This window comes from Neomonachus schauinslandi, chromosome 3, assembly GCF_002201575.2.
Source record: "Neomonachus schauinslandi chromosome 3, ASM220157v2, whole genome shotgun sequence".
NCBI lineage: Eukaryota > Metazoa > Chordata > Mammalia > Carnivora > Phocidae > Neomonachus > Neomonachus schauinslandi.
In genome coordinates, this window is record NC_058405.1 from 122,389,677 (window position 1) to 122,406,640 (window position 16,964).

Below are 16,964 nucleotides of genomic sequence, written 5' to 3' on the forward strand. Positions count from 1 at the left end.
AGAGTGAAATGGGATAAGTGATAGTGTATTCCCTTCAGATGAAATGACAAAAAAATACATATAAACCTCATACTTCATTAATTGGAATTATTTGAATCCAATGCATTGCTTCAAACCTAATAAAATAAGTCACTTTAAAAATCAGGTGCCGTGAGTAAGCCTACAAGTTTCAAAAACTTATCTTTACCGGTAAAGAATTTTTATGTTTGATAAATTATTCAAAATACGCACATTATCACCTGAATCCACGTAATATCTAAATCCACATAAATTGTGGCTTTCTTCTCTAACTTACTCCCTTTTATTTTTTACTAATCATTTACATATTAAGTTTACCACATCTACAGGTTTTTGAAAGTTTCGCCTAATTTTCACCAGACCATTTACCTCACAATTTTCTTCCCTCTAAGTGAATTTTTCCTGCCAAATATGTAGCTACACTATCAAAGATCAGTATCACGATTTTAAAAGACATAACTGTAAAAGTATACCACCACCAAGACTGAATGACCACCAAGAAGGAACGGTCCCGGAGAAACCGGCTCCTACCCTGAAAGGGGTAGGGCTCGCAGACCACAAACAGGGCCCTGGGCAGGGAGCGGGAGGAGGGGAGGTCGGAAGAGGCAGTGCTTGATTCAAGTCAATAAACATTCGCTGCGCCACTTACCAAGGGCCAAAAAAAAGAAAAAGGAAAAAGAAAAAAAATAGCTGGGCAGTATTTCAAGCAGTGGGTCCTGCAGGCTTACGGGAGGGGGCAAGAGCCTATGGCGGGGACTCAGGCACCGGAGAGCTGTAGAGCTGGATCAGAGCCTCTCGCCAGGCAGGAGAGGGCGGCCAAGTAAGGCCAGGCCTCTAGCGCCCCGCTCCCGGCGTCCGCACCCTCGCTGGCCCAGCCGCCAGGCCGCCAGCCGACCAGCCGCAGCTGCTTACCGGTGGCGCCTTGCTGCCTCCCCGGGGGCAGCCCTTCAACGGTTGCCGCAGTCAGAGCACCACCCCGCGGTAGGGTACGTCGAGCCCGCCCGCAGCTCTCGGGTCCCCGCAGGACCGCCCCTCTCGCGAGAAGTCGGTGGGGGGAGTCCGTGAAGTGGGGGGAGGAGAAGAAGGGAGGGGCTTTTAACGGGTGGCGGCTGATTCTGCGCTGGATCCGGGAGAGGGGCGGGCGCCATTGTGCTTCTCTGCGGACTGCTCTGCCTCAGTTAGGGGCCTAGAACTCGGAGGAGGAAGGCGGTGGTGTGGCCGCTACGAGCAGGACGCGCCTTGTTCAGTGCCAGCTCGGGAGCAGGGGTAATAAGCTGCGGCGCTCGGGCTTCTCCCTCTCGGGGAGTTGGTTCTAACCAAGGCCGCGTGGGGGAGGGGAGGAAACGAAGTGCAGGCCTGGGGACGCGGAGGCTGCTTCCCTCGTCTTTAGTTGGGGCGGAGGAGCGTGATCCGCACCGCGGTTATGAAGGGCGGCCGGTAGCAGGCCTCCGCCGGTGGCCTTTCGTCTGGTGGTGGAGTTTGTGACGGGTAGACAGGCAGATTGTACGTCTTCTTTATGGACGTGTGGTCGGCGAGGGCGAGGGGCTTGGGTCCTACTTTGGCCTTTGGCGGCCTCCTCTTGGATGAGGGTAAGGAGGATCCTCTGGAGCCCTACGGACGGGGAGTGTCACGAGTGAAGTATTTAGTGAGCGCCGTGTAGAAGGCGGGGAGGGTTGGGACTCCGCCAACCCGGTCTCCATTTGAAGGGTCTTTGCCAGCCCTTTAATTGCGGTGAAGATTTGCTCATTGATCGCTCCATTTCTTGAATATCGTGATACTTCGGGAGTTGTTTTGTATCGTGGGAAATTGTATGTTCTTCAAATTGAAATAGTTGATGATGTATATATAAAACCTGTTGGCATAAGAAGTGAAAATAATGGAAGGCACCAGTTGTAGAATATTCCCTCATCTTGATGGAACTGCGTAGTGACGATGAACATGTATGAAGAAGCACCATAAAATACTACAGTTAATATTTTTTTTTCTACGTACACATGTAGATAGTAATAAATGGGGAAAATCTGTCCTGGAAATGGATTCGTCACGACTAGTGTCGTTTGGGACTACTGAGAGTAAAAGTGCCAAAGTGAAATTGAATTTAGTAGAAGATTTTTTTTTAATTTTGTAGGACTTTTTAGTTCTTTTTGTAAAAATTATTTTAAACCTCCCCGTACTCCCTTCTCTCCTTTCTATCTAGAGCTAAGGTAAGGTTAAAAATGAATTTTTGATTTAAAAACCAAACGGTGTACTTTTGTTAACAAGGCAAACACATGGTGTAACTAGATTTTTTTCATGAGATAAACAATTTGTTTCAGGAATGGGGGTCAGTATTTCATTTACAGCTCTACAGCCTCTTGTGAAACAGTTGTGGTATATGAGGCATTTAGAGTCAGGAGATCTGGGTTTGATCTTAATTTTGCCATAATTATTTAACCTTTTCAGATTTCCTTGGACACATAGCAGTTTTCCTTGAGTTGAGGTGAGGATTAAATTAGATGCGGTAGCTGGTAGTAGTCAACACCTAGGGGATGTAATACTCTGGGAGTGAATTTTTAATGGATATAAACAATTGGAATTGATACCTGAAGTCCAGTTGTTTATATTCTGGTCAGAATGACCTTAAAATTTTATTCTGCCTGTAATATCCCCTTCCCTCCAATAATGTATTTATGTAAGTTCCATACTACAAATGTTTTTAGGTAAGAACTTTTTACAACTTTTCCTTTGCTCTCTAAATTATGCCACAGATGTAAGCATGTGGGTATGCATAGTCTTGTCTTTTTTCCAAAGTTGCATGCAGGGTCAGATGTCTTGAATAAGAATGATTAAAAATTTCTACTTACTTAAATACAGGTGATGATTCTTTGCTACGCTGGCAAGAGAGCTTATTTTCCAAGATAAAGCACAAAGATTCCCTTATATAGACATGCACATATGTTCTACATGAAGATGTCAGATAATCAACTGAGACGTCATCCATGGCACTCATACAGCCAATTTTTAATGAGTTCCATATCCATTTCATACAACTCTTCATCTCGCATATGTTCAAGAGTTGCCCATGTTTTACTATTTTAGGAAAATAATAGTGCAAAATTATCAAATTATGCATAACATTTTTGATAATTTGTTATTCGTTGTATTTTGGCTACTAGACCAGGGCTTCACATTACAAGAATGAACTTTACACAGCATCCACCTTCCACAACTCACAGTTTAGTCATGAGACTAATGTATAAACTACTGCTGTTACCTTGGTGTAAGAACATAGTAGTACTGTGGGAGCACAAAGGAGGGGTGTTTAATCTTTGGGGAAATTTTTTACAGGAAGTATTGCTTGAACTGAGATGTGAATATGACTAGCAGTTTGATAAGGAAATTGCAGAGTCATGGTATCGTATTTTGTTTTAGGAATGGACAATTTGTTCCCATAGCTGCAAAAAATTGAGTGGAAGGTGACATGAAAGACCTGTTTTAGAAAGTGCTCTGTGCTGTTGGGAATGGAGAGCTATTGTGTCCCTAAGCCCAGTAAAAATGATTTTTAGATTACCTTTACTGACAGCATCCTTCTGTTACTGCAGATAATTAAGTGCCAGTAATAAAGAACAGTGGGAAATGTATAAGTGGAATGCAGAGTGAAATGCTTGGATCAAACCTTATTTTTAACCAATAAATTAAACTGAACTAATGACCCTTTTAACTCTTAAATGTAACAGGATTAACAACTGATCACAGTAGGATTACAATGTAAAATGAGGAAGATTTTGAATTCCTTGTAAGAGCTCTTTGAAATCAGTAAAGCAAAATTCTGTTGTAATGAAATAATTTATCTTCTCACAAATCATTATTTTATAGAGACTCTGTCTTTAATACAGTTGCTAATAGTAAGATGAACCCAAGGGTGGGTATAAAATTCTAATTTGAGAGTTGGCTGGGGTTTAATTTTCAGTGATCTTAACTTTTCTATCCTGGTCTGAACTCATGTGGTCAAAACTGGTTTTTCTTGCTCTCAGATATATTTCTCAGTGGCTCTACCAGTTAAACTACATAAGTTGAACATCTGGTTTTGAAATCACCTACTGCTCTACACCCAGTTTTGTCAACAGCTTTAGAAGAGGGCAAATTTTGAACCTTAAAGCTAGGTTCTTACCTTTTACTAGGATCATTGCACTCCATTGTAATGTGTTTCTCACCTTTCAGGAAAAAAATCCTAAAATGGTGTCCACTCTGAATGAAGATTGAAACTTGACATTTACAGATTAAATATACTTCAGAGAAGAACATATTGTCTTTTAAAGTAGTGTAGACTTAATAGTCATATTTTCTCTTGAAGATGTTAGACATTTTTCTAATTATTTTTTAAGGCATGGGTATATCTTTGTATCTTAAATAGCTGTCATCTAAAAACCCAGAGGCAGTTATTTAGAAGACTTTCTGTTGTGACCATGCACAGCTTGCATATCTCCAGGTTCACTGGGATCAATAAAACACTAGCATTTCCCATTTAAAATATATATCTATTTTTTTCTCTCAGAAGCAGGTTTTTTAAAGAAAAGAAATAGAGGTAAATAATGGAATTATGTTTGCACTTCCGGAAGACTAGTGGCTATTAAAGTACATAGGTATTTTGTGTGATAACTCTGGCCTTCATGCCGTGAATTTATTGTATAGTAATATTGTGCTCTTGATAATTCACTAACTGCAACTCCACTAGATGTTTAAGACAAATTCTAAATTAGACCCTGAAATAGAATCATATTTTTCATAGAAACTGGGTACATAATAATAATTGTAGCAAAATTAAAATTAGGATGAGTTATGAAACTTTATTGCTGCATAGGAGACCACCTCAGAACCTAGTGGATTAAAACTGCTGTTTACTATTACAGTTCTGTGTACCTGTTGAGCAGTTCTATTGGTTTTGCCAGGGTTCACTCATGGACCAGCATTCAGCTGTGGGATTTCTCAGACTGGAAGGTCCAAGATGGCATTACTCACATGTCTGATAGTTGGTATTGGTTGATATTTAGGCCTTGCTTCATGTGGCCTAATGACATGGGGGTCCCAAGACAGCATTCCAAGAGAGTGAAAGTGGAAGTTGTAAGACTTTTACAGCTTTGCAGATCATATAATGTCACTTAACACTGCATTCTCTTAGTCAAAGTAAATGTCACAAGACTAACCCATATTCAAGGGGTGGGGAAAATCAGATTTTACCTCCAGCAACATCACAATATAAAGAGGTATGTGTACTTGGATGGGAGGGATTTGGAGCCATGTTCTATAATTTACCACAAGTTGCTTAGAATAGTTTAAGTACAGGCACTTTTAAAGATGTCATGATTGGAATTTTCTTTAAAATAGAGGATGGTAAAACAGACTATAAGGTAAGTCAGGTGTTGATAATTGTTGGAGACTAGATTGGTACATGGAGGTTTACTACTGTCTCTAGCGTATGTTTGAAATTTTTTATAGTAAATTTTTTAAGGCATACTCAGGTATTTGAAACATTCTGTGAGAAGTTTTAACCTTATCTTCTACTTAATATTTACTAGAATAGTACATTTTTGCTTAGTACTTATTTCTTTTGTGGTATGTAGATACTAAAAGAGGGTAGACCAGTAGTACTTCAATTTAGGGAATTATTCTTAGAAGTTCTTTATAGATTTTATTAGAAGTTATTAAACATGTCTTTTCATTTGCAAATAACTGTTTCCCTTAATTATAAAAGGAAGACCAAGTACATTAAAGAAATTTTGGAAAACTGAATATAAAGCAGAAAACAGAACCCAACCAGAGATAACAATAAAATGTTAATAATGCTTATTTTTCCCAGTATTTATGCATATACTTATATAGGCAAGGTATTTTTTTAGATAGTAATTATGCTCCTGTAATAAATCCGAATGATTTTAAAAAGTCTTTTTATTATGTGCTAAAGACAATTTTTTTAAAAGATTTTATTTATTTTAGAGAGGGAGGGAGAGAGAGCAGGGGCGGGGCGGGGGGCAGAGGGAGAGGGACAAGCAGACTTCGTGCTTAGTGCAGAGCCGAATGTGGGGTTCAGTTCCAGGACCCTGAGATCATGACCCAAGCTGAAATCAAGAGTCGAATGCTAAACTGACTGAGCCACCCAGGCACAAAAAGATAAATTTCAAGTAATGAAAAAGCCAAGAGAATATCTACTAAGCTGTATGAAACTTTTTAATAGTGATAGCATTGCTTAATAGTAGCGAGTATTTGCTGAATACGTAGTATGTGCCAGCAAAGTTCAAAATATACCTTAGAAGTTGGTACTATTATCCCCATTTTGTAGGCAAATAAATATTGGAGAAATTAAGCCTAGGGTCACACCAAGTAAAGGACCGATCTCATAGCTTGCGTTCTTAACTGTCATTTCTGCAAATGGTTAGAAATTGGCTGCTGTGCCAAAAATTGGGCAATGCTTAATTTACCTTGCCTGGCCTCAGTTTCATATTTATTTCTATCTTTATTAATTAAATTAATTAAATAAAGGGAAAGTCTTAGGTGTGGGCCATACTGTTTGTTAGTGTAGATGGGCCTGAGGCCTTTTTTGTTAGTCTAGTTATTTGGTTTATGACTACTGTGTGATTCTTGACAGATCCTGAATAACACTGTTATTGTAAGTAATGGAACAGAGTGGTCTAGAGAGTGATGGGAAAGGATACATGTTATTTGAGAGATCCCTTTATAAGCAGAATCCACAAAAAACTTTTTAACATTATGCTGTCATTTTTCTGATCTTAGGAATTAATAAGCTTTCTAAATTTGGTAATCAGAAATCCAAGTCATACTTGGTAAACAATTTGTGGTAGTGCTCAAAGAAAGCTTTATTGTTAAGTAGGGAAATAGGTAAAACTTCTTTGGTCTTGAGAGTTTTCTGATACTGCCAGAAGCTTTTCAGTTCACTTTTTCATTGTGCCCCAAATTCTACTCATTAGGCATAACCAGTGGAGAGGGAGCACTTAGGCTGACCATATAGAAAGTACAGTGAAATCAGAAGGCATGGAGGTAGCATATGTGTATGGGGAGAAGTAAATGGATCAGTGTAAGTGATTGAAAATCTGTTACCACCTCAGCTTGCTATCCTTTGTGTTTCAAAACTATTTCCACCATGCTTCTAGTCCTCCTCTGTGTACTTCACACTATTCATTTCTTTAAAACTCATCCAGTGCTTTTTTGTTTTCTACTCTGCGAACTCCCTGCCAAAAAAGAAAAAAGATTTGGTTTTCATCAGTATCCTGAATAATTCCCCCCCACCCCCAAAGAATTCTTTTTCGACCTATTGGATCTGCTTGCTTTTTTTTTTTTTAAGCTTTTATTTATTTATTTGAGAGAGAGAGAGAGAGCAGGAGCAGGAGGGAGAGGCAGAGGGAGAAGCAGGCTCGCCACTGAGCAGGGAGCCCAATGCAGAACTCGATTCTGGGACCCTGGAGTCATGACCTGAGCCGAAGGCAGACACTTAAGCCCAATGCAGAACTCGATTCCAGGACCCTGGAATCATGACCTGAGCCGAAGGCAGACACTTGAGCCACCCAGGCATCCCAAATCTGCTTTCTATCTATTTACTTTTGGACCCTCATTAATTTGCCTTGGAGCCAGTATGTTTCTTCTTAATAACTTGTCCTTAGTTGGAGACAAACTCAGGGGATTTTTTTGTTTGTTTTTAGCTGTTGGTATTTCAAAATCTTTAGTAGTTTCTGAGCCTATAGCCTGTAGCATTTGATTGTTCCCTATTATTCCACAAAGGTAGTAAAATTAATTACTAACTTTCAGTATTGTAAGAAATGCAGGAAGATGTATACGAATCTATTATAAAGTTAGGCAAAACTAGATAAATGTTTCATCTTTGAAAGCTCTGTCAGGAATATAATTTCTGGGGTACTAGGGAGAAAAATAATATACAAATTACTGGTGGTAAAAAACTTCAAAACCATTGCCTTATTAAAGTACAAACTCCTGAGCAAAGGACACAAGATTGCCTTTATAATATGGGTCTGATTTTACATAGTCATTCCCTTCAGAGACTTGTGTTCCTCTCTCCCTTTCCATACCTTCAGTTTCACTCTGACACTCAAATTATTTTCTATTTTCCAGTTCTTCAACATGTTTTAGCATTTTTATGCCTTATTTCTCTTTTTCTCTGTTTATTCTCCAAAGGTCAACTCAGTTGTTAATCTCCTCTGAAGTATTTCTCATCTGGAACTTTTGGCTATTCCCAGTCAGTGCTCCCATGGCATTTTCAGGTTTTTGTTGTTTTTAAATACAGTTTTCAGTGTGGTGTGAGTGTCTGATCTAGAAATTGGTGTAATTGCTAATTCTCTTTGGTAATTATTCTTGTTGTGCTTCCTGACTCTGATCCTTTTGTCAGTTTTGAAAAAATTTCACCCAATATCTCTTCAATGTTTTTCTCTGCCCTGGTCCTTTCCTTGTGTAAATCCAACTAAGTGTACAGTAGATTTCCTTACTCCTCTTTCGGTGTCTCTTAAACTCTCCCTTCTATACTTATCATCATCTGTTTTTCCATGCTTCATTCTGGATAATTTTCTTTTAGCCTTTTTCCCTAGTTCTTTAGTTTTGCTTACTTTATTGTTAAATGCACCAATTTTCCACTTTGCTAACATTGGGGCCATATTCATCTGATTCTGCTGACTCTCACTTCTTGGCAGTGTGTTAATTTTTTTTCCTTATATTTTTGTGTGTCTTGTAATTTTTGGTTAAATGCCAAACAATGTAAGTTTAAAAAAAAAAAGTGGAAATTGAGATAAATAATATTTAAGCCTGGATATGGACATACTCTACTTCTGTCAGGCTGTTAGTGTGATGGGTTGAGTTGGTTTAGTCTATAGTTGAGCCAGGCTTGAACTTTATCATCACTTTATTTACCTTCAGAGTTTTTCAGTAGTAGACTGCTATTACATAGTGCTTGGTGTGAGGCCTGGGATACTGGAGGATTTCTTTTAGTATTCTTTCACTATCCTCAACTCCCTGCAGGCCCTGCACATCTGTATCATAAAGAGGTCTCTCTCTCTCTCTTTCAGGCTGTTGTAACTCTCTCAGCAGTAGGCTGCCTTTGTTTCTTATTTGAAGCAAAGCTCATGGTAAAAGGGGGTGTTCTTAGTTCTGTATATCTTTCTCTAGTCAGGCAGGCTCTCTGTGCCTGGTCCTCAGAGGTGGGCTGTCTCAAAATTTCTGTTCTTCTCTCTGCCTCCTAGAGGCCAGAGTGCATGCAGACCCCTGCCATGCCCCCCCAACCCTCCTGCACCCCGAAAGCAACTGATCTCTGCCTTGTATTGATGGGAGATCTTGGACAAGCAGGTTTCATAGTCCTGCAAGTGGCCACAGACCTTTGCCTTGTATTGGTGTAGAATCTGTGCTGGAAGTGGTTTTCATACCCCCTTTCCTAGCCACAACCAATCCCACCTTGTACTCCTGCAGGATCTGGAGCATGGATGACCTTCTTCAGGTTCTCTCTTAAGCATAGGCAGGCTCTGCGTGGTCATAACTATAGAGAATGAGATTTTCAGCTCTCCTGTTTGTCCTCATTCTTATGAGCTCTCAATGGAGGCTTTTGGAAAAGACTCACCTTGTGTCGAGGCTCCCAGAGTTTCTAAACTGTCTCACACTAGCAGATGTTTATTTGATAAATTTGAATTTGATAAATTTCGGCTGTTTCTTATCAGCCATTTTGTGGCCACCTTTGTTTTATTTCTTCTTTTGGAGGGGCTTACCATTCTTTGTTGTTCAACTCGTAGCCTTAGCTCTGGTGCACTTGAGAAAAGTGATTTAATAGATTATCTGGCTCATTCTTGTTATGTTAGGAATTAGAGTGATGCTCTCATATTTTTCTATGCATTAAGCAGTGAGGGAATATTTAAGCACAATTTTATTTGTTTTATTTTGCTTGAAAATATTCAAGCAGAGACAAGTTGGGAGACTAGTAAAATCAGTATCCACATAACCATGCTTTATGCATGTCCTGGGCTTTGATTTCTTCCACAGGACTGGTAAAATAAAAATTTAAACTTTCTAGAAATTGCAAATGCTCCCAGGGCAGAAGTGGCTTTTGTGTTTTCCTATCTCTTTGGAATCCCATTTTCACTTCATTACATATCCTTATTGTCTTGTCAAGCCTCCATTGCTTTTAAGGGGATGCTTTTTATATTTTAATCTAACATTTTTCATTGTTTTGAGGAAGGATTGCTTTGAGTAATCTGCTATCAAGAACTTCAGATTCTCTTCTATACGTTTTGTATATCTCTGCTATTATACTTGTATCACAGTTATTTTTGTACTTATTTTTATTCCACTCCCTCTGCCCCTGAAATATGAGTTTCAGGAAATAGGTTTTATTATTATATTTCTGGAATTTAGCACCCTACCTGGTATATTGAAAGTACTCAGTAACTTTTTTTTTTTTTTTTTTTTTAAGATTTTACTTATTTATTTGACAGAGACAGAGAAAGCGACAGCAGGAACACAAACGGGGAGTGGGAGAGGGAGTGGGAGAGGGTGAAGCAGGCTTCTCGCCGAGCAGGAAGCCCGATGCGGGGCTTGATCCCAGGACCGTGGGATCTTGACCTGAGCTGAAGGCAGATGCTTAACAACTGAGCCACCCAAAAGTACTCAGTAACTTTTAGGGGGTTTTTTGTTTGTTTGGTTTGGTTTGGTTTTTTTGGTGGCAGTTGGAAATTAGGTGGAAATAGTAGGTTAAAGTTCTGGATGCTGGGCTAAAGAATTTAGACCTCCTTTCTAGTAAGGTACTAGAAAAAAAAAATTTGATCGGAAATGTCACCATTACTAGTAGAATGAAATACAAAAGATGAAAATGTGAGTTCACTTTAGATAGAGCCAAGCATGGTATTATTAGAGACTGACTTTGTTGGTTTACCCAGAGTGGCCCTGGTAATCCAAGTAAAGTCTTGCTGAAAACATTGTAAAATTCAATTTTAATTTGTTTGTTTTCCAGTGTGAGTTGTGAGATAGTTTCTAAGTTGCATTTAACATGTGATTATGAGTTTTTGATAATTTTCAGATAATATCAGGCACAGAATTACAGAATTTTACATGTCAGGTGATACAGAATTTCTTTAGGCTTTTTATCTGAACTGAGAGAAGGTTTAAGGCAAGATTATTTCCACAGAATAGATTTGAATTGTGCTGTTACACTTTTTTTTTTTTTTTGTCTAAAGATCCTTTATAATGTTCAGCAGGTAACTGGAAAACATGAACTTAGTTTGAAGAGCTCTTCAGAGTTTCTTAGGAAGCCCAGCAGAATGAAATTACCTTTAGAGGGGGAAAAAAAGCCAATTTTCCTAGTAGCTAACAAGTCACAGGTTTATGAGATGAACAGACTACATAAATTGTAGAGTTGGTATGAATGTATCTATTTTCCATTCCTCTTGCTTATGTCCGTCATTATTAAAATGCCTCAAAAGTGAGGAGGGTATACTGAACAGGGTGAAATCACAACCAGTTAGGTAAACTAGCAGTTAAATATCTGCTCCAGAGAATCTTCACCCAAGTGACCTCATTTCCAACACTGAAAAGTTCACTAAAAGTCTCAAATACTGATCAAAAGATTTTTGTCGCTCATTTTCTTTTTTCTGCATTCAAACCAAGTCTGGAGAATGGAAAATCAGCCCCTTGGAGCTGGTAGTGCCTCACCTTATTCAGATACGTTGATAAGAAACATGAACAGATAATTCACGTGGACCCGTGATGCCTAGGACTTGCATGAGGCTTAAACAGAGTACAAATTAAGCGTGCTGTGGAAATTTCATAACAATCATGAATGCTGTGTACAACTTGAGTGGGAAGGCATGGCAAATAGTCACATATCCCTTCTGCTCAAGCTCATGCTCCACTGTCCTATCTGACTTATAAAACACAGGTTTAGGGGTGCCTGTGTGGCTCAGTTGGTTAAGCATCCAACTCTTGATTTCGGCTCATGAGTTGGGCACATGCACTGAGCATGGAGGCTGCTTAAGATTCTCTCTCTCCCTCTCCCTTTTCCCCCACCACCCCCAAAAGAAAACACAAGTTCAAGGATGAAATTACCAAGAATTTCAAGATGTCAGGAGCAGAGCTTTCAGTTAAGTGCAGCATCTTGTACTTCTGCATATGTCATATACCTGTGAAGCCAGCCCTTGGTGGTAATGTTCATCTGATTACCAAACAGCTGTCTAACAGGAATCAAATCTAAAGAACTTTAGATTTAAAGACGTACAGTGTTAGAAAAACTGAGAGACTATTATACTGACCATTGAGGAAAGATTGTACTTAGGAACTTTTTTGTGCTGTACTCTAAGTCTTGGTTAAAAGTATTGAACTTCAAATACCTTTTTCTGATGGTTTGTTCTTGCTTATACTTTTCTGTTACAGCACTTACAACAATTCAAGTTACATGATTATTTGTGTGCTTTGTTCTCTACCTAACTACATGTTCATAGTCACTGTCTCAGTGCTTACATTCAACATCCTCATCTCATCATCTTGTTCAGTATTAATGTGCCTAGCACACACTAAATATCTAGGCTTGAAAAGATGCCTCCGTAGTACTCTGTAAGTGGTCTGGTAGCAGTCTTTCAAGGACTGCACATTTTATTTTTTTTCTACATTTTTCTGTGCTTTTGACCTACAACTTATGCAACCAAATTATGTAAGTTTTCTGGTTAACACCTACATTGTCAGAATTCAATCAATTTATGTAGAGGAGTTGCCAAAAATAGTTTCATAGAGTATAAATTCTATATCTCAGAGGACTCTGCCTCTTTGCCTTCTCCCAAGAGATTTGTTTTGAGCAGATTTCCTACTAGGTTAGTTTCATTTTGCAAGTAAGTCTGCAAGTAAGAATTGAGTATAAATACAAAGTAAACTATAAGGTATGATTAAGAAGCATAATTGTTGTTATAGAACCATGTGTAAGCCTATATCTCTTAAAAAAACATTTTTTTTTCTGTTAATATCCTCATCACAAATACAGTTTTTTTTATAGTCCTTTGTTTAGTATTTTTATAGCCATCTTAATAAAATGTTGAACCTACTACTTGTTAAATCATTTATGGGTTTTTGCATGTCAGTATTTAACCATTGATATTCTTGTTACTAATGTATACCTTCTTTGAATGTCCAATTCATAATTATTATTATTTTTTTTTTTAAAGATTTTATTTATTTGACAGAGAGAGAGACAGAGAGGGAACACAAGCAGGGGGAGTGGGAGAGGGAGAAGCAGGCTTCCCGCCGAGCAGGGAGCCCCGATGCGGGGCTTGATCCCAGGACCCTAGGATCATGACCTGAGCCGAAGGCAGACACTTAGCAGCTGAGCCACCCAGGCGCCCCATAATTATTTTTAATAAAATTTTATATGAATGTAGTGTAAATGGTTTATAAAAGCTGAAGATAGGCGCCTGGATGGCTTGTAGTTTAGGCGACTGACTCTTGATTTTGTCTCAGGTCATGATCTCAGGGTCCTGGTATAGAGCCCTGCATCTCGCTTTGCTCAGTGGGGAGTCTGCTTTGGGATATTCTCTCCCTCTGCCCCTGACCCTGCTTGCTCGCTCTCTTTCTCTAAAATAAATAAATCTTAAAAAAAAAAAAAAGCTAGAAGGTAGAAAAGATTTATGTTAGGCAACTGTATGCTTTATCATCCAAACCAGGCCACTTTTAAGAGACAACCCAAGGACTATTAATAATTGTCCTGGGATAATGAGCAGGAATTACGACTTTTCTGGAGATTCTAGACAAACCAGGAAATATGGTCATCCTATTTTAAAAAGGAAAAGAGGAGTACTTTGCCCCACCCTTCATTTCCAGTCCCTTTACAAAGGCAGTTACCCTCAACTTTTTAGCTGTTCTGGGATTTACCTTCACTTTTTTTTTTTTTTTAAGATTTTATTTTTTTGACAGAGACACAGCGAGAGAGGGAACACAAGCAGGGGGAGTGGGAGTGGGAGAGGGAGAAGCAGGCTTCCCGCTGAGCAGGGAGCCTGATACGGGGCTCGATCCCAGGACCCTGGGATCATGACCTGAGCCGAAGGCATATGCTTAACGACTGAGCCACCCAGGCGCCCCTACCTTCACATTCCTGAAGAATGCTTATACTGTTCAGTGATTTTTCCTATGTATTTTCCTTATTCACCCTTGTCTTCACTTCCCCAGTCACCTCCATCCCATACATGTTTGTAGCAAAATTGTTGATTCAATACCTTATGTTTACATTATTATAAATAATTAATATTCACCCAAGTTTCACCCAAACACTCCTCCCCCTTTTTTTTTTTTTAAGATTTTATTTATTTATTTGACAGATACACAGCGAGAGAGGGAACACAAGTAGGGGGAGTGGGAGAGGGAGAAGCAAAGCAGGCTCCCGCTGAGCAGGGAGCCCGATGCGGGGCTCGATCCCAGGACCCTGGGATCATGACCTGAGCTGAAAGCAGAGGCTTAAGGACTGAGCCACCCAGGCACCCCAAAACACCCCCTTTCTTGAACAATAACTGATAATGGAGGAAATTTAATTGCCGTTTGTTCTTTGTACTTAGCAATTTTTCTTACCCAGTTGTATCATGGTCTGTGCCATATATGCCAAAATAAATAGTTTCCATATGCCCCACCTCCTCCCCTCTGAACTTTGCTTCCATTATCTGCAATCCTGCTCTGGTCTGGATCCTATGCTTCCTACATACCTTTGGAACTATTTCTTGGGTTCTGTGTCTAAACTTTCCTTTTTTAACAGTTTCCTGGGTTCCATGTCTGTTTCTTTCATTCTTTACACTCTCATTTTCATTGGACATACTCTTCATTTATCTTCCTTTGATATTTGTCTTGTTTTTTGATCTTTTTAAAAGATCTTGCATGTCTGAAAACGGGGTCCCTATTCTCCACCTCACATTTAATTGCTAGATTGGAATTCAAGGGTAAGCATTTTTCTCAGTACTACAGGCATTGCTTCATTGTCTTAAGATTTTTTAAAGTTGTAATTAAGCCAGTACAGGATCTTCTCTTCATTTTTGGTGTTCTAAAATTTCAGTATGATAAATTGTGCTTAGTGTTGGTCTTTTTTTCTTTGATCCTGCTGGGTACTCTAAAGCCCTTTCAATGTGGAGATTTGTATCCTTCAGTTCTAGAAAGGTTCTTTTATTTCTTTGGTAGTTTTCTTTCCATTTTCTTTCTTCTCTCTTTATTAATCATAGCTAAAGTAAGATGATAATTCCCTTGGTTAATTCTATTTTAAAGTTGTAGTTTCTATTTCTGAGAGGTTTCCTCAGTTTATTCCCAATAATTATGTTGAATTATTCATTTCATTGTATCACAGTTTTTAAAAAGTGTGTCCCATTTTGAATGTCCACAAATTCTTTATTATACTCCAGTTTCCCTGTTATTTTATGAATGGATGTCTTTTGATCTCTTTGAGAGTAGTAGTTAGCTATTTTCCCCAAATTTTCTTTTAAGTTCCTTTTTTGGGGGGGGGGTTATCCTGGTCTTTCATATCAGAGGGTTTCATTGGATACTTAGTAATCCTTAATGTTTATCTGTTTGAAGGAAACACTAAAAAAACTGATTAGAAAACTCTTGATGACTAGTGGACTTTGCTGTGGGGTAGGATGTTCAGCAGACTAGCTTGGTAATTGGGAGCAGTCCAAATGTCAGTATCAGAAATCTTATCTCTGGTGTTTTGTTTGGTGATCCAAGAGTAAAATCCCTTAATTTTATGGCAACATTGTAGAAATAGGACTGGGAAAAAGTTCTCAGGTCTCAGCATTGAGCATATAGGTTTTATTTTTTACACTTAACCCTGCAGATTTGATTGTATACTTGGGTGGGATGGATTGCCTCTGAAATCCTTATTGTTGAGAGAATAAATACTTTTGTAAGAATGAAGCTAGGGGAAGAATTTGGGGTTTTACTGCTTCAACTACAGATTTGATTTTAAGCCACGCATCTTCTCTTTTATGGTATCTTGTACCTTCAGGTCATGGTTCTTTTTCATGTGCTAAAGCTTCTAGTTTCTGCCTCTTTCTAAGGGCCTAGGGTGTAGTTTTATCTTCTCTGCTTAATTATTGTGCCTTTACTCCTCCTTTGGATTTTCCAAATACACATTGAAATCTCTTGCCTTCTGTGGCCCCTTTGGATTCATTTACTGTTGTCTTTTTTTTTTTTTTTAAGATTTTATTTATTTGACAGAGATACTCAGCGAGAGAGGGAACACAAGCAGGGGGAGCGGGAGAGGGAGAAGCGGGCTTCCCACGTAGCAGGGAGCTGATGCAGGGTGAGCCGAAGGCAGACGCTTAAGGACTGAGCCACCCAGGCGCCCCTCATTTGTCGTCTTATCAGGGTTTTGGAAAGAGGGGCAAAATAGATGCATAAGGATAATCCGTCATGTTTTAACTGGAAGTTCAAAACCATCCTTTTTTGATAAGCTTTCTTTTATTTAATCATATCTCTGTGACTTTTACTGTGGTTTGTCATTAGTTGGATATTTTTAGTGGAATAATTTTAATTGAGAAGGAGTTTGTTACATCTTTTTCATGTTTGTTGTATATCCTCTGCTGCAATATAGACCATATGTTTTGGTGTTTTTTCCTCTCTTCATTCTCTTTCCTGTTATTGCCTGATACCATGTTTTTAAAGTAAATATTATCAGCAAAGGAAATTCTTTTGTAGTAACTTAAGGTAGAAAGTGGTGATTGATCCGAAGTTGGCAAGTTAATGAGGTTACGTGCCAAAAATAGATTAGGTATTTTCACCTTAAATGTTTAAATTTGAATTTTTTTTTTTTATCTTTTCCTTTTCCTTTTTGGGGGGGCAGGGGTGGAGGGTGGGGTGGGAGGGGACAGAGGGAGAGGGAGAGAGATAGAAAATCTCAAGTAGGCTCCATGCCCAGTGCAGGGCCTGAAGCAGGGCTCCATCTCACAATCCTG

At 39.0% G+C, this 16,964-nt stretch overlaps 1 protein-coding gene across 1 annotated transcript in view; it reads left to right on the forward strand.

The window, feature by feature from the left end:
• Nucleotides 1-1,133: 1,133 nt before the first annotated feature.
• Nucleotides 1,134-16,964, forward strand: part of MARCHF7 (membrane associated ring-CH-type finger 7) — a 52,141-nt gene continuing 36,310 nt past the window's right edge. Inside the window, exon 1 of the mRNA XM_021703027.2 lies at nucleotides 1,134-1,284. The gene's annotated coding sequence lies outside the window, so the exon portion shown is untranslated. The remainder of the gene's footprint in view (nucleotides 1,285-16,964) is intronic.